Source organism: Schistocerca gregaria, chromosome X (assembly GCF_023897955.1).
Source record: "Schistocerca gregaria isolate iqSchGreg1 chromosome X, iqSchGreg1.2, whole genome shotgun sequence".
Classification (NCBI taxonomy): domain Eukaryota; kingdom Metazoa; phylum Arthropoda; class Insecta; order Orthoptera; family Acrididae; genus Schistocerca; species Schistocerca gregaria.
In genome coordinates, this window is record NC_064931.1 from 632,863,808 (window position 1) to 632,884,305 (window position 20,498).

The 20,498-nt window shown below is 41.6% G+C and overlaps 1 protein-coding gene across 4 annotated transcripts in view; it reads left to right on the top strand.

The window, feature by feature from the left end:
* LOC126297747 (uncharacterized) overlaps positions 1 to 20,498 on the top strand; it is a 690,098-nt gene that overhangs the window by 298,916 nt on the left and 370,684 nt on the right. The window lies entirely within an intron of this gene.

The following is a 20,498-nucleotide window of genomic DNA, read 5'->3' on the forward strand; positions in this document are numbered from 1 at the left end:
TAGTACATTTGTTCATATAGCATGCTTTATCAGTACCACTCCCCTTAGCATGACGTTTTACAAGTGATGATCTAGCCCCCTACTACTCCACCCCTCCCCCCTCCTTTCTTTTTTCCAAATTTGCATTTGTCTTTTAATATTTACAGTTTTTATGTCACTGTGTGTCCTTTTAGAATAGTCCAGCATAACAGGAGTTAACGGGATACGTCTTGTATTGGGCCTCTTATACAATGATAGTGTTCCTTGAAGTGGTTTTGCTTTGATGCTCATGCTTGTTACGGTTACCTATTCACGCAAAAGTGCTTCTCGTGAGGTTTCCATATTTTGTAAAGACTCTGCTCTGCTCTGTTCACTCGAGACTGCAGGCTCTTTATAAACCATATGACTTTAACGACACAGTTTATAAGCCGTCTCCTCTCCCTATTTTTAGTTATTTAGTTAATACACTAACTCTGTTAATAATATGTACAAGTGAAATCACAAACGCTGCTTATTGCACCAAAGCGCATATAGGACGCTCAGGAGCACCGCCTACCAGAGACGATATTAGACTAGTGTCTCTACTCTTCAGCTGGTAGGCGCGTATCTCTAGCTCCAAACGTGACATATTTACGCTTTATAGGATCCGTTGCCACGTTTCTTTCAAGTGGCATACTATATGTTGTTATCTCTAGCGTCAAGTATGTGATATTTTAAAAGGTTTGAAGACAATACCCGACAGTAAACGGGTACTACTTTTACATAATGCATTTTCAGTGGTGCTTAAGTGGATGACATGTACGACACAGAGTCAACGACTACCACATTGGTTATAGATAGTGTGACCCTACGTGTGTGTGTTTCACTAAAAGCAAATCCTGGTATATTGGTTGTTGTAATGTTACTATCTTTGTTCCACACACAATGTCGTAATCTTGTTAACAGGTACAATATGTCCTCAAGATGACGATTTTAAAACCTTTGAAACCATGGTGAAGATTTAATACTCATGTATTTTGTAACTCGTTGCCTGTTACTTCTAATCCACTGAAACTCCACATCTCCACAAAATTTCTTTCCGCATGCTCGTTATAATTGTAAAGTTATATTGTGCGAAAGAGCAGAATTCCTATTGGATCTGACTGGTAAGGCTTCATTGTGCGTGAATAAGGGTAGGAGAGTTAGCAGTTTCGGCTACCCCATGTGAAAACAATTTCAGCTATATTGTAAGGAAGAAAGTGCTAGGTCACAAAAGAACTGCAGTGTTAATTTCAATAATCTGTTGTTCACGTAACTTTATGCACTATAACTAAGATTATGATCAAAGCACAGTATTTCTCTTGGTATGAGTGGTCCTGGCCGAAATTTGAGAGTGTAATAGTTCAAACAAGAAGAGGACAGAAGCTTCTGAAATGAGGCGCAACAGAAGAATGCTGAAGATGATACTAGTAGATCGGATAACTACTGGGGATGGACTGGACAGGACTGGGGAGAAAAGAAATCTGTGGAACTTGACTAAAAGAACTGATTGGTTGATAGGAGACATCATGAGTCATTGAGCAATAGTCAGCTTGCTAATGCAGGGAAGTGTAGGGGCTAAAACTGTAGAGGGAGACGAATGCTTGACTACAGTAAGCATGTTCAAATGGATGTAGGTTGCTGTAGTTATGCAGAAATGAATAAGTTTGCACAAGATATATTATAGTGGAGAGCTGCACCAAACCAATCTTCGGACTGAAGATGACCACAACAACAGGAAGAAGAACGACAGCAACATGACTAAAATATCAACTGATACAAGACATCAAACCTTACCCGAACGTAGTCTGTCCCGGCTGAAACCAGTCATAGCAATAAAATTATGTAATCTGGACTGTGCTTTGCCCATAAAATTATAAAACAAGATCACTCTTTCCTCCTGGCGATACACTGTTGCCTTTCTGCAGCATAAATGACTTTCTTGAAAGTCTTGATACGAAAAGTGATAGTGGAAAATGCCTTCGCGGACAGCCGCAACTGCTTGCTGTGAACGTCGTTATATCTACTGACGATGAGAAGGAGAAACGAGTGACAGTGCTTACTGAAATGGTGACAGGATGTAAATATAGAGTGTTAGTGTGGGAACTGCGGTACAAGTGACATGATGAATAGCGGAATAGTATTGCAGCACCTGACTCAAAGAAGAAAAATCAAAGTGAACATAATAAATAACCTATTGAGAATATGGACAAATAAATTATTAGGCAGCAGTTTCTGAGATACTAAGAGTAGTATAAAGAAATACCAAATTTATCACAACGTCACATCGTGTACGCATAAAATTGAGTTACAGGCTGGCAAGGAAACAGAGCAATTGTAACGTCTGTGTGATTCGGTTTTAAAGTTTCCAGAATAAGCGAATCCTCATGAGCGAACAAGACTAAATAGTTTCAAGGAAGTTATACTTCGTTAATTTTTACGAAAATATCAAGCATCATAATTAGAGATCACTGGTTTATTCAGACGAAATATGGTCTCATACAAGTAACACTGTGAATAAATGTCCTCAAGGTGATACAATGCGAGAAATACTGTCAAACAGAAGTGCCGCCCAATGTCTGATTGTTGTGTTGTGCAGGACGTTGAAGTATAGACGTGCAGGGTGTATCCTTCGCTAGAAAGAATACTTTAATTCATCCGCGTTGTCTAGAGTTGGTTGAAGTCAACGACTGCAATATGAATATACGAAAATTTTTACTGCTCCAGTGACTTTTTGCTGATATTTAATAGCTTGACACGTTTCGGCAGCATGTTGCCGTCTTCAATTACATGTACATTAATCTGATGTGTGATGAGGATTATTTTCTGGGTGTACCAGTGAGTTTATACCGAAATTCAAGCCTGTACAAAAACATTTATGTATTTCACTCTATGCCTTAATGATTTGACTGTTTAAATCATTTCATTGATGACTTTTCTTATATTTTTACTGGAAATTTGTTTGTCTGGCACACTCCATCACTTAACACTTTAACAGTCAGATGTTTGCAGTTCGAAGATTCTAAGCTATTAAGATAAACTGATTTCATTACTAACATTGTACAAACAATGAAAATACAGTCTTTTTGTATAATCATATTTATTTTCAGGTACATATGAAAGTTATGATTATTTATGAAAAAGTATTGTCTTACCATTACTGACTAGCCAAGGAACGAAAAATAATCATAGTTTTAATGTGTCATAAAAAATATGTTTGTATATAAAAGTCAGTATATTCATTTTTTGTGCTATCTTAGCATCTGAAAGAAGTTTGGACTATAAGCAGCTGAATGAGAAGTGTTAAGTGATGATGCATTTTTACTGTGCTTTTTGTACCAGACAAATTGTTAACAAAAATATTAGCAAAAACAACAGTGAAACTACCGTACAACTCACGTATAGTATATACTTAAATAAATTAGGTACAGGGTTAAATTGTGGTATGAAACCTCACTTACAAACCCAGAAACTAACCATAACACACAATATTGAAATACAGGTATCTCTAAAGAACCCGAAGATGGCAGCATTATGCCACGTGTCGTGTTAATAGATGTTACTAAAAAGTGACTGAAGCAGTAAAAAACTAGTTTTTGAGTTGTAATAATTCTGTTGTATACGCTATTACTACTTCACGTCTCTGTTTCTTGGCCAGTTTATCAGTTCATTTTACTGGATTATACCTCTTGTTTTTGTACCAATGGTTTTGTCATCAGCTGAGAACGCTCAATAAGATGTGACGACATGTGTGTTTATTGAGCCATCGTGTCTGAATACGTCTGATGTTGTTCCGAAAGCCTCGAAATCGATAGATGTTGGTGGGCATTCAGAGAATGGAATACTGTTTGATTTTAACACGACGTGTCGTTTGCAGAGCGCCGGAAGAGAGCTGCTGACGCGACGATAAAAGACGCGGGCGGCGTCACATTGCATGTGCCCTCGAGTTGGCGGCCCAAGGCAACCTTCTCCTCTCGATGAAAGCACTCACTGTGTTCTGCGTGTACGTTTCGATGCAGCCGATATCGAAACCGTGTTTGTACGGTTTCGAGCTTCGTTTTTCTAGGGCAGCCTGTACGACTGTTTACAGGACTCCGTTAATATTATTTATTATCATGACGACAGCCGTTATTCAGCGGGGTTTGAGTTATTCTGAAGAGCAAGAGCGTACAGTATTTTTTATTTTATTATGACTGCGTGGTTTCTAAATTCTCTAACTTCCTCCTCCCAAAACTTTTATGCAAAATTGTGTAGAAGTCAACTGGATGACTGCACTGATATCGTAAGTTAAATTCAGCTTTCGATGTTTTACTGAAAGTGAAGATGAAGTCTGACGTTAGTTATACTAAACGTTGAGATTTATCATCTTCGAAAACATGTAGGTAACTTCGCCATTTTGACTAACATTTTTATCAGTAACATGTGTTCTTCAGAACAAGTTTTGTCATGTTATTTAATTGTAACGACGTGGTGATCTTGAACAAAGCATCATAATTAACGCCATAGCCTGTTTCATTAACTTCCCAGAGCATCGATTTGCGACGCGGCGTTGGAGATAATCGGATTGCTTCTCTAATTACCAGCCGATAGTAAAATGTACCTTTATTTGACATTGGCAATAAAATATCTTTGATTAACTAAAGCAATTACCGTTGTCCAAACGCTTTTATCTGTTGATTGCTTTTTCGCATGTTAGAGTGCATCTGTTAAATGGACAGCCAGAGGACGAGAGCGTTTCTCTCGAAATGCGTTGTTATGTGTTTTCATTGTTTTAACGTGGTTGTATGCAAACTTTTAGCGACTGCTGCCTCTAGTCCATAATATGGATACTATTAAAATTACTTATATGATCCCGTGAGTGTAATAATCATTGCTTTAAACGTTTCCCCGTAATGCTTGTCATGCCGTATGTTTGTTGGTTGTTTACAAATTAGCACCGGATTACGTGACCATTCAATCAGCTCATACTATTGGCTAACATTTTCTATCGCATTATATTCGTCACATGTATATCTTTCATAAGTTCTGTCTTAATTTGCCTGTCCCCTTGAGGTATATACCCGGTAACGGCACATTTAAATCCCACATCCATTTCTGTGTCATCAAATGACAACAAGGCCGTATTCTATTGTATTTTTATAATTTTGGATGAGGAGCTTCACCAGCTTACATGAAATACCAAAGGTTACAATCTAGCATTAACATAAATTCTAAAAAAAGATCGGGGATAATATTTTTGCTCGGCTAAGAGTAAATAACCTAGCTATTTCGACTTGAATACACAATTTCTCCGTAGAACTGGATCGCACATGTACTAAATAAAAACTTGTTTTGATTTAACGTCAGATATACAGCACCGGTAGGAACATGTGGTGGTATGTTAACGATCCAGTGTCCTGTGGAAATTGCTCTGCTGTCGATTACAAAGGTTTTTGCAATCGTGCACTGATGGAAAGTTGTACCTAATTACTCGCTGACTTAGCAAGTATTTCACTTTCTAGTCGCCCGCCTATAATTAAATATAAAGCTACATCAGCGACTTGTCGGTCGTATGAATCACAAACATGTAACAAACTTTTTCAAAGGTGACGATCTCGTTAAGTACCTACATCGAAGTCCATATTTACTACTACATTCCTCAAGTAACTGTGAAGTGTAAAGGGTGTAAAAAAAGCTACGTATACAAAATTTAGAGGGATTACAGGTGATAAAAAACAGTTTCCTTATGTGTCAAAAATGTCACAGGTGCACCTTTTCCCCTTTATGGGTCTATGAAGGTTTTCACGCTAGTGAAGTCCAGAGACTGTGTTCACACTGCTGTGTAATGTATATTGTTTTAGGGATGTTGTTGACCACCTATGGATTTATTTTTGTGGGGAGAGATGAATCATTTTGTGTAGGAGACACCGATAGTCCCACCAGAAGAATTGGTTGCCCGTTTGGCTGAAGCGGCAGCCAGTATCCGTGAAACACCGGGTTGTTTTGATCGTGTTAGACAATCATTAGCTCGCAGATGCCAGTTGTGCATTAATATAAACGGACGACATCTTCAGCAACATTTCTAGTGCAACATTTATCACGTGGCAGTTTGAATACCGTCTCGGAACATCACCAGCGTCAAAACTTTCATTAATATCGAGCGGGGTACGGTGCACACAGTGTTTCTTCTTATCTCCCATATACCCTCTAAAATTCTGTATACGTAATTTTTTCCCACATTGTACAATAGAGAATACTTTTGTACACTAACGAGCACCACTCACAAAGCAATAAACGTAGTATAGAATTGTAACTGAGATAAAGAATCTTGCACTGCTTTGTTAAAATGAAAAAAAGACAGTCTGTAATTAGTTAGGTGAGGTATGAGTTCATATATGACAGTTCACCTGAGCGCTGGCAGAGTCAATATCATAGTTCTTGTTTTTTTGTTATTCATATTATCTTGATACAGCTGCCAGGCATAGTTGTTCGTTTCAAGGACTGATTCTTTATGCTTAAGTGCATGCTTTATGGTTTCTGCACGCATTTATAGAAAACAAAAACGTTCGAGAAGACAGATCATATCAATATGGAACGTAACAGTAATAATCACGATTGTTGTTGAGGTACGTACATTCGATATATGTGACTGATGGTTTCAGACTTCAAATCTAACAAAATATAATGTACATCCTGATAGGAGTACGACGGTCATTATCAGCTTACATATCTTAACGAACGGGAGAGTGGAGAGTGGATGATGCCTATTAATATTTCCCAGTATCGAAAGTATGAGACTTAAGCTACACATGTAAAACGCCTAGTTTCGTGTTCACACTGCAAAGCAAGTCTTACGTGGGTTTTTTCATCTGAAGATGTTCGTATATGTCCCTGTCGCGCTTCTGTCAAATGCAGCAAACAACATGACCGTCATTGTCACTGAGACACACATATACACTCCTGTAAATGGAAAAAAAGAACACATTGACACCGGTGTGTCAGACCCACCATACTTGCCCCGGACACTGCGAGAGGGCTGTACAAGCAATGATCACACGCACGGCACAGCGGACACACCAGGAAGCGCGGTGTTGGCCGTCGAATGGCGCTAGCTGCGCAGCATTTGTGCACCGCCGCCGTCAGTGTCAGCCAGTTTGCCGTGGCATACGGAGCTCCATCGCAGTCTTTAACACTGGTAGCATGCCGCGACAGCGTGGACGTGAACCGTATGTGCAGTTGACAGACTTTGAGCGAGGGCGTATAGTGGGCATGCGGGAGGCCGGGTGGACGTACCGCCGAATTGCTCAACACGTGGGGCGTGAGGTCTCCACAGTACATCGATGTTGTCGCCAGTGGTCGGCGGAAGTTGCACGTGCCCGTCGACCTGGGACCGGATCGCAGCGACGCACGGATGCACGCCAAGACCGTAGGATCCTACGCAGTGCCGTAGGGGACCGCACCGCCACTTGCCAGCAAATTAGGGACACTGTTGCTCCTGGGGTATCGGCGAGGACCATTCGCAACCGTCTCCATGAAGCTGGGCTACGGTCCCGCACACCGTTAGGCCGTCTTCCGCTCACGCCCCAACATCGTGCAGCCCGCCTCCAGTGGTGTCGCGACAGGCGTGAATGGAGGGACGAATGGAGACGTGTCGTCTTCAGCGATGAGAGTCGCTTCTGCCTTGGTGCCAATGATGGTCGTATGCGTGTTTGGCGCCGTGCAGGTGAGCGCCACAATGAGGACTGCATACGACTGAGGCACACAGGGCCAACACCCGGCTTCATGGTGTGGGGAGCGATCTCCTACACTGGCCGTACACCTCTGGTGATCGTCGAGGGGACACTGAATAGTGCACAGTACATCCAAACCGTCATCGAACCCATCGTTCTACCATTCCTAGACCGGCAAGGGAACTTGCTGTTCCAACAGGACAATGCACGTCCGCATGTATCCCGTGCCACCCAACGTGCTCTAGAAGGTGTAAGTCAACTACCCTGGCCAGCAAGATCTCCGGATCTGTCCCCCATTGAGCATGTTTGGGACTGGATGAAGCGTCGTCTCACGCGATCTGCACGTCCAGCACTAATGCTGGTACAACTGAGGAGCCAGGTGGAAATGGCATGGCAGGCCGTTCCACAGGACTACATCCAGCATCTCTACGATCGTCTCCATGGGAGAACAGCAGCCTGCATTGCTGCGAAAGGTGGATATACACTGTACTAGTGCCGACATTGTGCATGCTCTGTTGCCTGTGTCTATGTGCCTGTGGTTCTGTCAGTGTGATCATGTGATGTATCTGACCCCAGGAATGTGTCAATAGTGTTTCCCCTTCGTGGGACAATGAATTCACGGTGTTCTTATTTTAATTTCCAGGAGTGTATATATATAAAGTCCCTTTACATCTCCAAAATTTTATTACGACAGTTGTTGAAAATTTTTAACAACAGTTCTTTTATTATAATCAGTGTTTATAAAAGTTTTTTTCTGAGAGTGTTTAATAGACCTCTATATGGGCACCTTTAGTTGCACGAAGCACATCAAGACTGTATTCGATTTCTTGCCATGTTCGCTGTAGCATAGCGTCATGAATGGTGGCAATGGCATAGCGAATCCTTTGTTTCAAGTCAATGTCGCGTATCTGTGGTTGTACACGATTTCCTTTACATACCCCCATGAAAATAGGCGATGGGAGTGATATCTGGCGAACGCGGTGGCCAAGGAATTGGCCCATCCGTCCCAATCCGTCTGCCTGGAAATGTTTCATTGAGAAACCGACGACCATGAAGTCCCCAATGTGGTGGTGCACCATCTTGCTGGAAAATGATAGTTGGTTGTAAGTCAATCAATTGTGGTGCTACATATTCGGTGAGAAGGTCGAGGTAAACATCTGCAGTAATTGTTGACTCGTTGAAGAAAACGACCAATTATTCGGTAGCACATTATTGCACACCGCACATTCACTTTTGGACTATCCCGGCGAAGCTCCCTAGTCATTTGGGGGTGTTCAGATCCCCACATTCTCACATTGTGACTGTTTAATGTCCCATAAACACGAAAAGTTGCCTCGTCACTGAAACAAACTCCCTTGAGGAATGCTTCATCCTCCGAAAGGCGTCCCAGAGTGCAAGCTCTGTCTCTTTTGGATTGTCATTTGGCTCAAGTGTCTGTAACAGTTGCACTTTGTAAGAGTAGAACCATAAGTTCTTGTGGAGGACCTTGCGCACAGTTGAACGTGGTAGTTGCACCTGTCTGGCAGCAGTGCGGATGGACTTCGTAGGTGAACGAGTGAAGACGTTTAAAACGCTATCGATGTTTTCCTCGGAAGTTCCTGGTCGCCCGCTCCTCCCTTTATCCAACACTGTCCTTGTCTCCATAAATTTGTTGTGCCATCCACGGACTGAAGGGTGCGATGGTGGATCTCTTCCATACTTCGTTCTGAAGTTTCGTTGAGTCTGAACATCCGATCTAGTCTCAGTAAACCAGGACAAACATTGTGCCTTTTCTTGGGGAGTTGCCATTTTATGGAGGTTCAGTTCCTTCCACCAACAGAGTATCTGAAACACAAAATTGTAGCATACATAAAAACTTTAGTAAACCGTGATTACAATAAAAGAAATTTTGTTAAAATATTTCAATAACTGCCGTTGTAACAAAATTTTGAAGTTGTAAAGGGACTTTATGGACACCCTGTACTTTAAAACATAAATCAGCAATAGTCACCCATATTAAGATAACTGGCCACCCACACCGGGGTATCGCAGATGAACTTCATACGTTATATAAAATAGTCAAGGGTCACCAAATGGATTTTTATGAACAATTAGAAATTTTCATACATGACAGTGCATGGTAACAGGTTGCTAAATAATAAGCTAGAAAGCACCAATGCAAAGTTTCTCAGATGGGTAGTGCTTGTTTTATTAATATAATGAAACTCATGTAACAGGGAAAAAATTGTCTGTATAATACTGAATATCTAAAAAGGGAACACTAAATTATCGTAATACTTTATATGAGCCATGACATAAATATGATGATATAAATAAGATTGTGTTGTTGTCCTTTGTACTATCTTAACAACTGTAACAAGTCTATCTTACCAGTTTGTGGTGGAGTTCTGTCTTTTATTGTGTTGAGTGTACCAGACAAACGCATATCCAGCAAAAATGTAAGCAAGGACATCAATGAGATGATTAAAAAAAAACAACTCAATTAAGGTATGCACTGAAATAAATGAATCTTTCTGCATTCGTTAAATTTAAGGGCATAAATTCACTGGCATACACAGCAAATATATTTCATCACACGTTAGTGTGCAAGTAATTGTAAAACACTTGAAGATAGCAGCCTGCTGCCGAAACACGTCGTGCTAATAAGTATTAGGAAAAAGTGATGTAAGCAGAAAATTATTTCATAAATTTAAAATATTAGCTTCTCTCCGTGAAACGAACGGAAAAAGATATATCTGAGAATGCATTATGTTGATGCATGCTGCGTTTTATTATTAATGCGATAGACTTGCTACTGTTGGGCATTCATATTGCGTGCTCGGCATGCTTCAAGTTGGTAGCGTTTACGGTGAAAGTCACTGGTGAATTTATTAGTGGAGGGGCAATTTGCCGCCTTAGGGAGAGCCTGACAAAGCGCCCGGGGAAGCCGTCGTGGACGAGAGAGTCTGCCGGTTACCTGCAGCTATTTTAAGGAAACGACAGGAAGCATAAATCAGGATGTCATGACGGGAAAGGAATTCAGGGCACACCGAAAGCCGCTTCGTGTGTTAGTGGTACGGCTGCTAAGCACATGGCGGCCAACCAGCTGCTCCTTAAAATGAGATTTTCATTAGGTCATGGTAAACAGTGGCCAAAGGTTCCCACATTGTGACACTTAAGACACATTCGCTTAGAGCTCCCACCTCGATACACTCCACCAAATGCTGTGCTCATTCTAAAGCATTTGATCAGCCTTTTATCTCCTCTATTTGCTACTCTTACTATCAGAGATGATCTGCCATTACTGCTGTATCTATTTTCTTATCATTTGTGATAGATTACATTAAACTATATGTCGTCAAGCAATGAACCGTGTGCCGCAAGTCGCAATGAGACTGTAGTAGACTCAATCTACGTACTTTTAAAGCTTATACCATCTTCCCAATCGTTGCATAGGGGCGGTCACAACGGTACTGATAATGTACAATCGACAACACACAGTATTTAATGTACAGGATGCTTCGCATTGACTTCAAGGATAACATTATATGAGCACAAGATAAATCAGGAGGAAACGAACACTTTTAAGAGGTGATAATGATTCATTCTGAAGGGAAAATATATTACGCGAGAATGCTCGTCTCTCAAAGATGTCAAAAGTCCATTTGCTTGCAAAATTTGTGTGAAATCTTACGGGACTTAACGGATAAGGAGGGCTCGAACCTCCGCCAGGACCAGCCGCACAGTCCATGACTGCAGCGCCTTCGAGAGACCGCTCGACTAATCCCGCGGGGCATTTGTTTGCAGCAATGGAGATTGGGCAGGTGATGGCATTCAGGAAAAGGATACAGCAAACGATGTCATGCATGTTTTCACGAAAATCCGCATTAAGTTAGGGGCTCTCTTTTTGAACGCATGAAAAATAGGTGATTTTCGTTATTCTTTTAAGCAAAATAAAAATTACTGTTAAATCTGATGATATAGTTTTATTGTTTACACTTTCGTTTTTAAGAAATCACTCTTGTGTCAACATCGGACGTTCCCTGTAACCGCTGAACCAGGTGGAATGATCCCTTATAACAAGAAACCTGCTTATCGGCGGGAATTTCAGAAGACCTCCTTCACCTGTAACAAAATAATTTTATAAGCCCTTTTCAACATGTTTTCAATCAGCATACACAGAATAATGGAGAAAGATTAAGTTCCAACAAAATGGTAACGTGTTGAAACAAATATAATTTTCTTCGCTCATATAATCGAATGAAAGCGTACACCGAAAATAGACTTAGTAAGATATCACAAAACGGCTATGTAGGCTGTTAGAGATTTCAGTTCAGAGTGCCATCATCGAATTTCGATGGCAATCATATTGCTGTTCTCAAGTTATGTTTCCCGCCAATTTGTTAAAATACTGTTTCGAGGAAAACGCGTTTAAAAATTTGGGCAACATTTTTTTTGTAATTAAGAGAAATATTTCTCTAATCATCAATCCCTAGCCCATACAGTAATTCTTCCAGATCCAAAAGGAATTCCTTCTCCATCTTCTAGTGGCCAATGGTGGTCCTGTGATTCCCCTTGGCAGCTTCTGACATCTGCTGTTCTGCTCTCTCGATACGCTTTTCGTGCGCTTTTGTGCAGAAGTAGTAACTGGCTGGTCCGATCTCAAATTAGAGCATGCTCATAATTTTCATAACGCCTGACGTCGTTGAAATTTCATACTGCCGCACTGCCCTAGTTTTTCCCGCAGTGAACAGTTTTCGGAGACACGTTTTCATAAATCGCCTTGTAACTCGATAACGGAGTACGAACTTGGGATGAACGCTACGGTAAAGCAGACATCCCAGAGAACATTTTAAGCAAAGGAATCAATATTTGAAAATTTCAGAGAGGACTGGCCATTAAGTAAAAGAATGAATTGTGTTACTGTACTTAGTATGAAAGTAAAATTAAGTTTGATGTAATTATATCGTCCATCTAGAAGTTTTGCATCTAGTCGAAATCACCTTAACAAGAAACTGGAGCTCTTCTGAGCTGTTACTCTGTGTCCCTCGAAGTTATAACAAGAAATGAGCACAACTACAGGAATAACAAACTTCAGAAGTGGTTTAGGACGGCTGTCACCCAATGTCATTAAAATCTTTTTCAGCAGTTATTTTAAACGCTCTTGAACAAAGGAAGACGACAGACTTCCTTCGTAATCAGAATCCATCATCTCCGTTCAGTATCATTTTAATTAGTAGACCATCTAACTCTGTTGTTGTTGTTGTTGTTGTTGTTGTAGTCTTCAGTCCTGAGACTTGTTCGATGCAGCTCTCCATGCTACCCTATCCTGTGAAAGCTTCATCTCACAGTACTTACTGCAACCCACATCCTTCTGAATCTGCTTAGTGTATTCATCTCTTGGTCTCCCTCTACGATTTTTACCCTCCACGCTGCCCTCGAATGCTAAATTTGTGATCCCTTGATGCCTTAGAACATGTCCTACTGACCAGTCCCTTCTTTTTGTCAAGTTATCACATACTCCTCTTCTCCCCCATTCTATTCAATACGTCATCATTAGTTATGTGATCTACCCATCTAATCTTCAGCATTCTTCTGTAGCACCACATTTCGAAAGCTTCTATTCTCTTCTTGTCCAAACTATTTATCGTCCATGTTTCACTTCCATACATGGCTACATTCCATACAAATACTTCCAGGAACGACTTCCTGACACTTAAATCTATACTCGATGTTAACAAATTTCTCTTCTTCAGAAACGCTTTCCTTGCCATTGCCAGTCTACATTTTATATCTTCTCTACTTCGACCATCATCAGTTGTTTTGCTCCCCAAATAGCAAAACTCCTTTACTACTTTAAGTGCCTCATTTCCTAATCTAATTCCCTGAGCATTACCCGACGTAATTCGACTACATTCCATTATCCTCGTTTTGCTTTTGTTGATCTTCATCTTATATCTTCCTTTCAAGACACTGTCCATTCCGTTCAACTGCTCTTTCGAGTCCTTTGCTGTGTCTGATAGAATTACGTCATCGGCGAATCTCAACGTTTTTATTTCTTCTCCAAGGATTTTAATACCTACTCCGAATTTTTCTTTTGTTTCCTTTGCTGCTTGATAAATATACAGATTGAATAACATTGGGGAGAGACTACAAACCTGTCTCACTCCCTTCCCAACCACTGCTTCCCTTTCATGTCCCTCGACTCTTATAACTGCCACCTGCTTTCTGTACAAATTGTAAATAGCCTTTCGCTTCCTGTATTTTACCCCTGCAACCTTTACAATTTGAAAGAGTGTGTTCCAGTCAACATTGTCAAAAGCTTTCTCTAAGTCTACAAATGCTAGAAACGTAGGTTTGCCTTTCCTTAATCTTTCTTCTAAGATAAGTCGTAAGGTGAGTATTGCCTCACGTGTTCCAATATTTCTGCGGAATCCAAACTGATCTTCCCCGAGGTCGGCTTCTACTAGTTTTTCCATTCGTCTGTAAAGAATTCGCATTAGTATTTTGCTGCTGTGACTTATTAAGCTGATAGTTCGGTAATTTTCACATTTGTCATCTAACTCTATTAATCAGTATTTCCGATTCAGCGCAACACTTGATCGCAAACTCGGCTAGTGCGTGAGCGCAGTACGTGATTTGGTAACAAGCTGATTTCATCGCCGTCCGAGTTCACAAACGTTTGTTGCGTGCTGTGGTTAGCGTGAGAAGAGCGCCGAGTGGGGCGATGGTGCGACGTGGGCGTGCTTACACTAGCAGACTTGTTCAGGAAATTTGTCCTCAGGCTAACTCGCCAAGGAGGAACTCGTGAAACATTGCAATTTATCACGCACTAAGCATAAAACACCTTGTTTCTATTTATATGCGATTTAGTAGCGCTAGTGCGAGAAGCACGAAGTAAACGTACTTCTAGATTCATATCGTGTAAGATGCATGTAGTTCAATGATCACGTCTTTCTATTACTAAGTAAACATGTCTCTTATCTTTCGAATTATGCCTCTGTAGTGGAAGGACTGGCCGTTGGCTCACCGTATCTAGAGAACTACCGATAGATAATATTTTAGCAGTCTTTGGGAAGGTTCCTTCAGTGTCTCTCGAAGTGTGAGATCTTCTGCACTTGCTTTGTGCTACTCTTAAATTGAGCATACATACCCTGTGTGGTTTACATCCTACCAAACCAAAGCTGGGGATGAGGCTACCAGTAAGACATGCAGCATGATTAGGGACCGTCTACGTCACAACCCTTCGGAGAAAGTTATACAGTCTCGATGTAATTTTTTGTCCTGGTGTTCGACGAGACGCAACAGTCTGAAAATAAAAGATGAAATCAATTACATCTGAAGCTCATCCTCTATTCTATTCAGTTACGAGCAAGCAGGTGCACGACTGGAATCCGGAAAGAATTTCTGAATAACAGCTGAGGTACTCACAGCACTACCAAACGACAGACTAAACGTAGCGTGCTAGAATCCAGCATCCTGGAATGCAGATGATACATGAAGAGGGAAACTATCATCATCTCACACCAGAATGTACTGTCTGTAAATAACCTAGCTGAATCCGTTCTCGCGTCACAAGAAGGAATACTTATTTATAGAGGTGGATGTTCATTAATGAGTCTCGATGCCCGACCTCCTAACGGCCGCTGTAGCCAAGCGGTTCTAGGCTGTTCAGTCCGGAACCACGCGACCGCTACGATCGCAGGTTCAAATCCTGCATCGGGCATGGATGTGTGTTATGTTCTGAGGTTGGTTAGGCTTAAGTAGTTCTAAGTTCTAGGGTACTGATGACCTCAGATGTTAAGTCCCATGGTACTCAGAGCCATTTGAACCATTTTTTGGTTTAGCCAGACCTCGTGAGTCATGGAACACTTTTCTAAGTCTTTGACATTGGCGTTGTGGTTGTTGGAAAATTCTGGTGTGCAGTTGTCTATGATTGATGGTCTTTATATTTTGTCCATACTTAAGATGAATATATGCGTATACAGGGTTTTGAAAACAGTATTCCACATTTTGAGACGATAGTATGGACCAAAAAAAGACAAAAATGTCCGGTAAACATGGGCTCTAAAACGCATAACTTAAGAGCTATGAGCACGTTTTCAGCTTCGCTTCTATGTCTTCTGCTGCAAGCTTTTTGCTATTACGAACTATCTGCCGACTGCAGTAAACAAATGACACATTCTTCTGTTTTTATCCATGGATAAAGTATACAGTAAAATCAGTTACTGTTGTTACTGGTAACAGTATTCACAGTTCTCGGCAAGTGCAGCGCATACAATAGTTTTAATCGTGCCAGGTTGTGTTTTGATAATTTTGTAAAATCATTTTACACTGGAATTTCATCTTTGCACTTACCAGCAAGATGGAAGCTTATTATTCCACTCGGGAAATGGTATGCATGACCTTCTATTACGGTCTGGCAAATGGAATCAACTGTCGAGCCCTTATGCCGTATGAGGAAAAATATCTAGAAACCAGGGTATCAGCGGCACAATTATTTAGCCGTCTTTCCCGGCGACCAGCAGGCTCTGACTCTGTACCTCCAACAACGTCGGTTCGTGGCACACCTCGCACCATTCGTACTCCTGTTGTGAAGGAGTGAGTAGTGCAACCAATGGAAGAAGATCTATGTAGAATTTCAGCATCTATCGGGTTAGTCATCCTGTAGTCGAGGAATCCTGGATGAACAGTTGCTACACCATCATATACAGCGTGTCCAAGTCCTTTTACCACAAGATCAGCCCGTCAGAATGTATTTCTGCCAATGGCTGTTTGGAAAGATATAGTAAAGATCCACTTTTCATAACAAGGATACTGCTCACAGGCGAGCCTAATTTCACGGTATATGGGATTATCAGTTTTTATAACAAACTTTTGAGGGCTGATGGAAATGTACACGCAACTGAAGAAGCAATCCAGCGTCGATTTTCTATTAATATGTGGGCTATAGACTAATAGGAACTTCCATATTGCCAAACAGACTGACTGGTGCAAGGCATCGTCAGTTCCCATCAAACGACTTCTCTGTCCTACTAGAGGAGGTACCATTCCAGCAAGGGCTGAATGTGGTGCATGCATGAAGAAGCACCAGCCCATTTTATCCGACTTTTCCGCAACTCCTAACACGAATATTTCATCTACATCTATACACCGCAAGCCACCTTACAGTGTATGGTGTAGGGTACCTTGTGTACTAGCGACACTTCCCCCGTTGCCTGTTGCAGTCGCATATGGGTCGCTATAAGAACGATTGGTGGTAAGCCTCCGTGTCGGCTCCAATCTATCCAGTTTTATCTCTATGATATTTTGGCGAAGGAGGAAGCAGTCTATTGACTGACTCTTCAAGGAACCTACGCTCTCTGAAGTTTAAGAGTAGACCACACCGTGATGCAGAACGCCTCCCTAGCAGCTTCTGCCACCGGAGTTGGCTGAACAACTGCGTGAAGCTTTCGCGCTTACTAAATAAATCTCTAATGAAACGTGCTGATCTTCTTTGGATCTTTTCTAATTCCATTATGAGTCATATCTTACGGATCGAATACTGATGAGCAATATTAAAGTATTGGTCGAAAGAGTGTTTTGTAAGCAGCTTCATTTTTTTGATGGACTACATTTCCTGAGGACTGTCTGCCATCTGCCTTACTCGCGATTAATTTTATGCTGTTGTTCCGCTTCAAATCGTTTCATATGAATACTGCTAAATATTTTATGGAAGTAACTGCTTCCAGTGATTCCTCTCCAATTGCGTAATCATAAAGTAAAGGGTCTTTATTTTTATCTATTCGCAATGTGTTACATTCGTTACGTTGGTCAATTACCACTCCCTCACCAAGGGTCGGTCCTCTGTCGGTCTTCTCGGGTTTCATTACAATTCTATAGCGTCGCGACTTCTCCGTATATAACAGTATCATCAGCGAAAAATCTCTTGGAACTTTCGACATCATCTACTAAATCATTTGTATACAGGATGGTCCATTGATCGTGACCGGGCCAAATATCTCACGAAATAAGCGTCAAACGAAAAAACTGCAAAGAACGAAACTTGTCTAGCTTGAAGGGGGAAACCAGATGGCGCTATGGTTGGCACTCTAGATGGCGCTGCCATAGGTCACACGGATATCAACTGCGTTTTTTTAAATAGGAACCCCCATTTTTAGTACATATTCGTGTAGTACGTAAAGAAATATGAATGCTTTAGTTGGACCACTTTTTTCGCTTTGTGATAGACGACGCTGTAATAGCCACAAACATATGGCTCACAATTTTAGATGAACAGTTCGTAACAGGTAGGTTTTTTAAATTAAAATACAGAACGTAGGTACGTTTGAACATTTTATTTCGGTTGTTCCAATGTGATATATGTACCTTTGTGAACTAAACATTTCTGAGAACGCGTGGAATTGGATTGGATTATTTGGGGGAGGAGACCAGACAGCGAGGTCATCGGTCTCATCGGATCAGGGAGGGACTGGGAAGGAAGTCGGCCGTGCTCTTTCAAAGGAACCATCCCGGTATTTGCCTGGAGCGATTTAGGAAAATCACGCGGGATTGAACCGTCGTTCTGAGAACGCATGCTGTTACAGCGTGATTACATGTAAATACCACATTAATGCAATAAATGCTCAAAATGATGTCCGTCAACCTCAACGCATTTGGCAAAACGTGTAACGACATTCCTCTCAGCAGCGAGTAGTTCGCCTTCTGTAATGTTCGCACACGCTTTGACAATGCGCTGACGCATGTTGTCAGGTGTTGTCGGTTGATCAAGATAGCAAATATCCTTCAACTTTCCCAACAGAAAGAAATCCGTGGACGTCAGATCCGGTGGACGAGTGGTGGACGTGCTTCGACGACCAATCCACCTGTCATGAAATACGCTTTTCAATATCGCTTCAACCGCACGCGAGCTATGTGCCGGACATCCATCATGTTGCAAGTACATCGCCATTCTGTTATGCAGTGAAACATCTTGTAGTAACATCAGTAGAACATTACATAGGAAATCAGCCTACATTGTACCATTTAGATTGCCATCGATAAAATGGGGGCCAATTATCCTTCCTCCCATAATTCCGCACCATACATTAACCCGCCGAGGTCGCTGATGTTCCACTTGTCGCAGCCATCGTGGATTTTCGGTTGCCCAATACTGCATATTGTGCCTGTTTACGTTACCGCTGTTGGTGAATGACGCTTCGTCGCCAAATAGAACGCGTGCAAAAAAATCTGTCATCGTCCCGTAATTTCTCTTGTGCGCAGTGGCAGAACTATACACGACGTTCAGAGTCGTCTCCATGCAATTCCTGGTGCACAGAAATATGGTACGAGTGCAATCTATGTTGATGTAGCATTCTCAACACCGACGTTTTTGAGATTCCCGATACTAGTGCAATTTGTGTGCTACTGATGTGCGGATTAGCCGCGACAGCAGCTAAAACACCTACCTGGGCATCATAATTTGTTGCAGGTCGTGGTTGACGTTTCACATATGGCTGAACACTTCCTGTTTCCTTGAATAACGTAATTATCCGGTGAACGGTCCGGAGACTTGGATGATGTCGTCCAGGATACCGCCCGTTAGGCATTTTGATCACAATACCCCATATATCAACACAATATCGACCTATTCCGCAATTGGTGAACGGTCCATTTTAACACGGGTAATGTATCACGAAGCAAAAACGTCCGCACTGGAGGAATGTTACGTGATATCACGTACTTATACGTTTGTGACTATTACAGCGCCATCTATAACAAAGCGGAAAAAGTGGTCCAACTAAAACATTCTTATTTCTTATCGTACTACACGAAAATGTCATAAAAATGGGGTTTCCTATTTAAGAAAACCAAGCTGATATCCGTTTGACCTATTGCAGCGCCATCTGGTTTCCCCCTTCAAGCTAGACGACTTTCGTTCTTTGTAGTTTTTTCGTTTGATTCTTATTTCGTAAGATATTTGGCCCGGTCACTGTCAATGGACCACCCTGTGTATAGTGAAAAGTAATGGTCCTATAACAGTCCCCGCGGGCACGCCCGATGTTATTTTTACGCCTGCACACACTTCTCCGCTGAGAATTACATGTTGTGCGCCATTTCCTAAAAAAACTTTTCAATACAGCCGCACAGAAGGTGTGATATTCTGTATGCTCGTATTTTGTTCGCTAGTCCTCTGCGTGAAACTGTCTTCCGGAAGTCAAGGGTACGGCATGTACCAGTGCGCCTTTTCTACTGCTTTCTGGGTCTAGTGCGCGAGATAGAGCGAGCTGGGTTTCACGCGAATGTTGTTTTCCTACCGAGGAGATGTTCAGTCTTCATAAATGTCATAATACGCGAGCATAAAATATTTTCCAAAATTCTACAACATAGGTCTATAGTATTATGCGTCTGTTTGACTACCCTTCTCGGAAACAAGAATGACCTGTGCTTCTCTTCAATAATTAGGAACGTTCGTTCCTCCAAGTTATTCATACTTTGTGAAAGAAATCCCACTGCGAAATGCCTCTGCAAGGTTATATTTCTTACGCTTAACAGTTGTAGCTATGCGGACGACTAAGAATGTAGCCGACAATGCCGAAACGCCGCAGTTGCTGCTTCAGAACCAAATCGTCTCCAGAGCCACAGATAATTGTGGAACAGGCAGTAGTTAGAATTGCAACTTACTCTGCCTGTCGACTACTGCTCTCAATACTCACGGGTTAACGGTTATGTGCGCATACACTGGCGTAATCACAGCTGCACACCGTGTCTCCGGGAGCGCCCAACAAACGCTTCCGCACTCTTTCGTCACTCAAGCTGCTCTGCCTTCCTCTC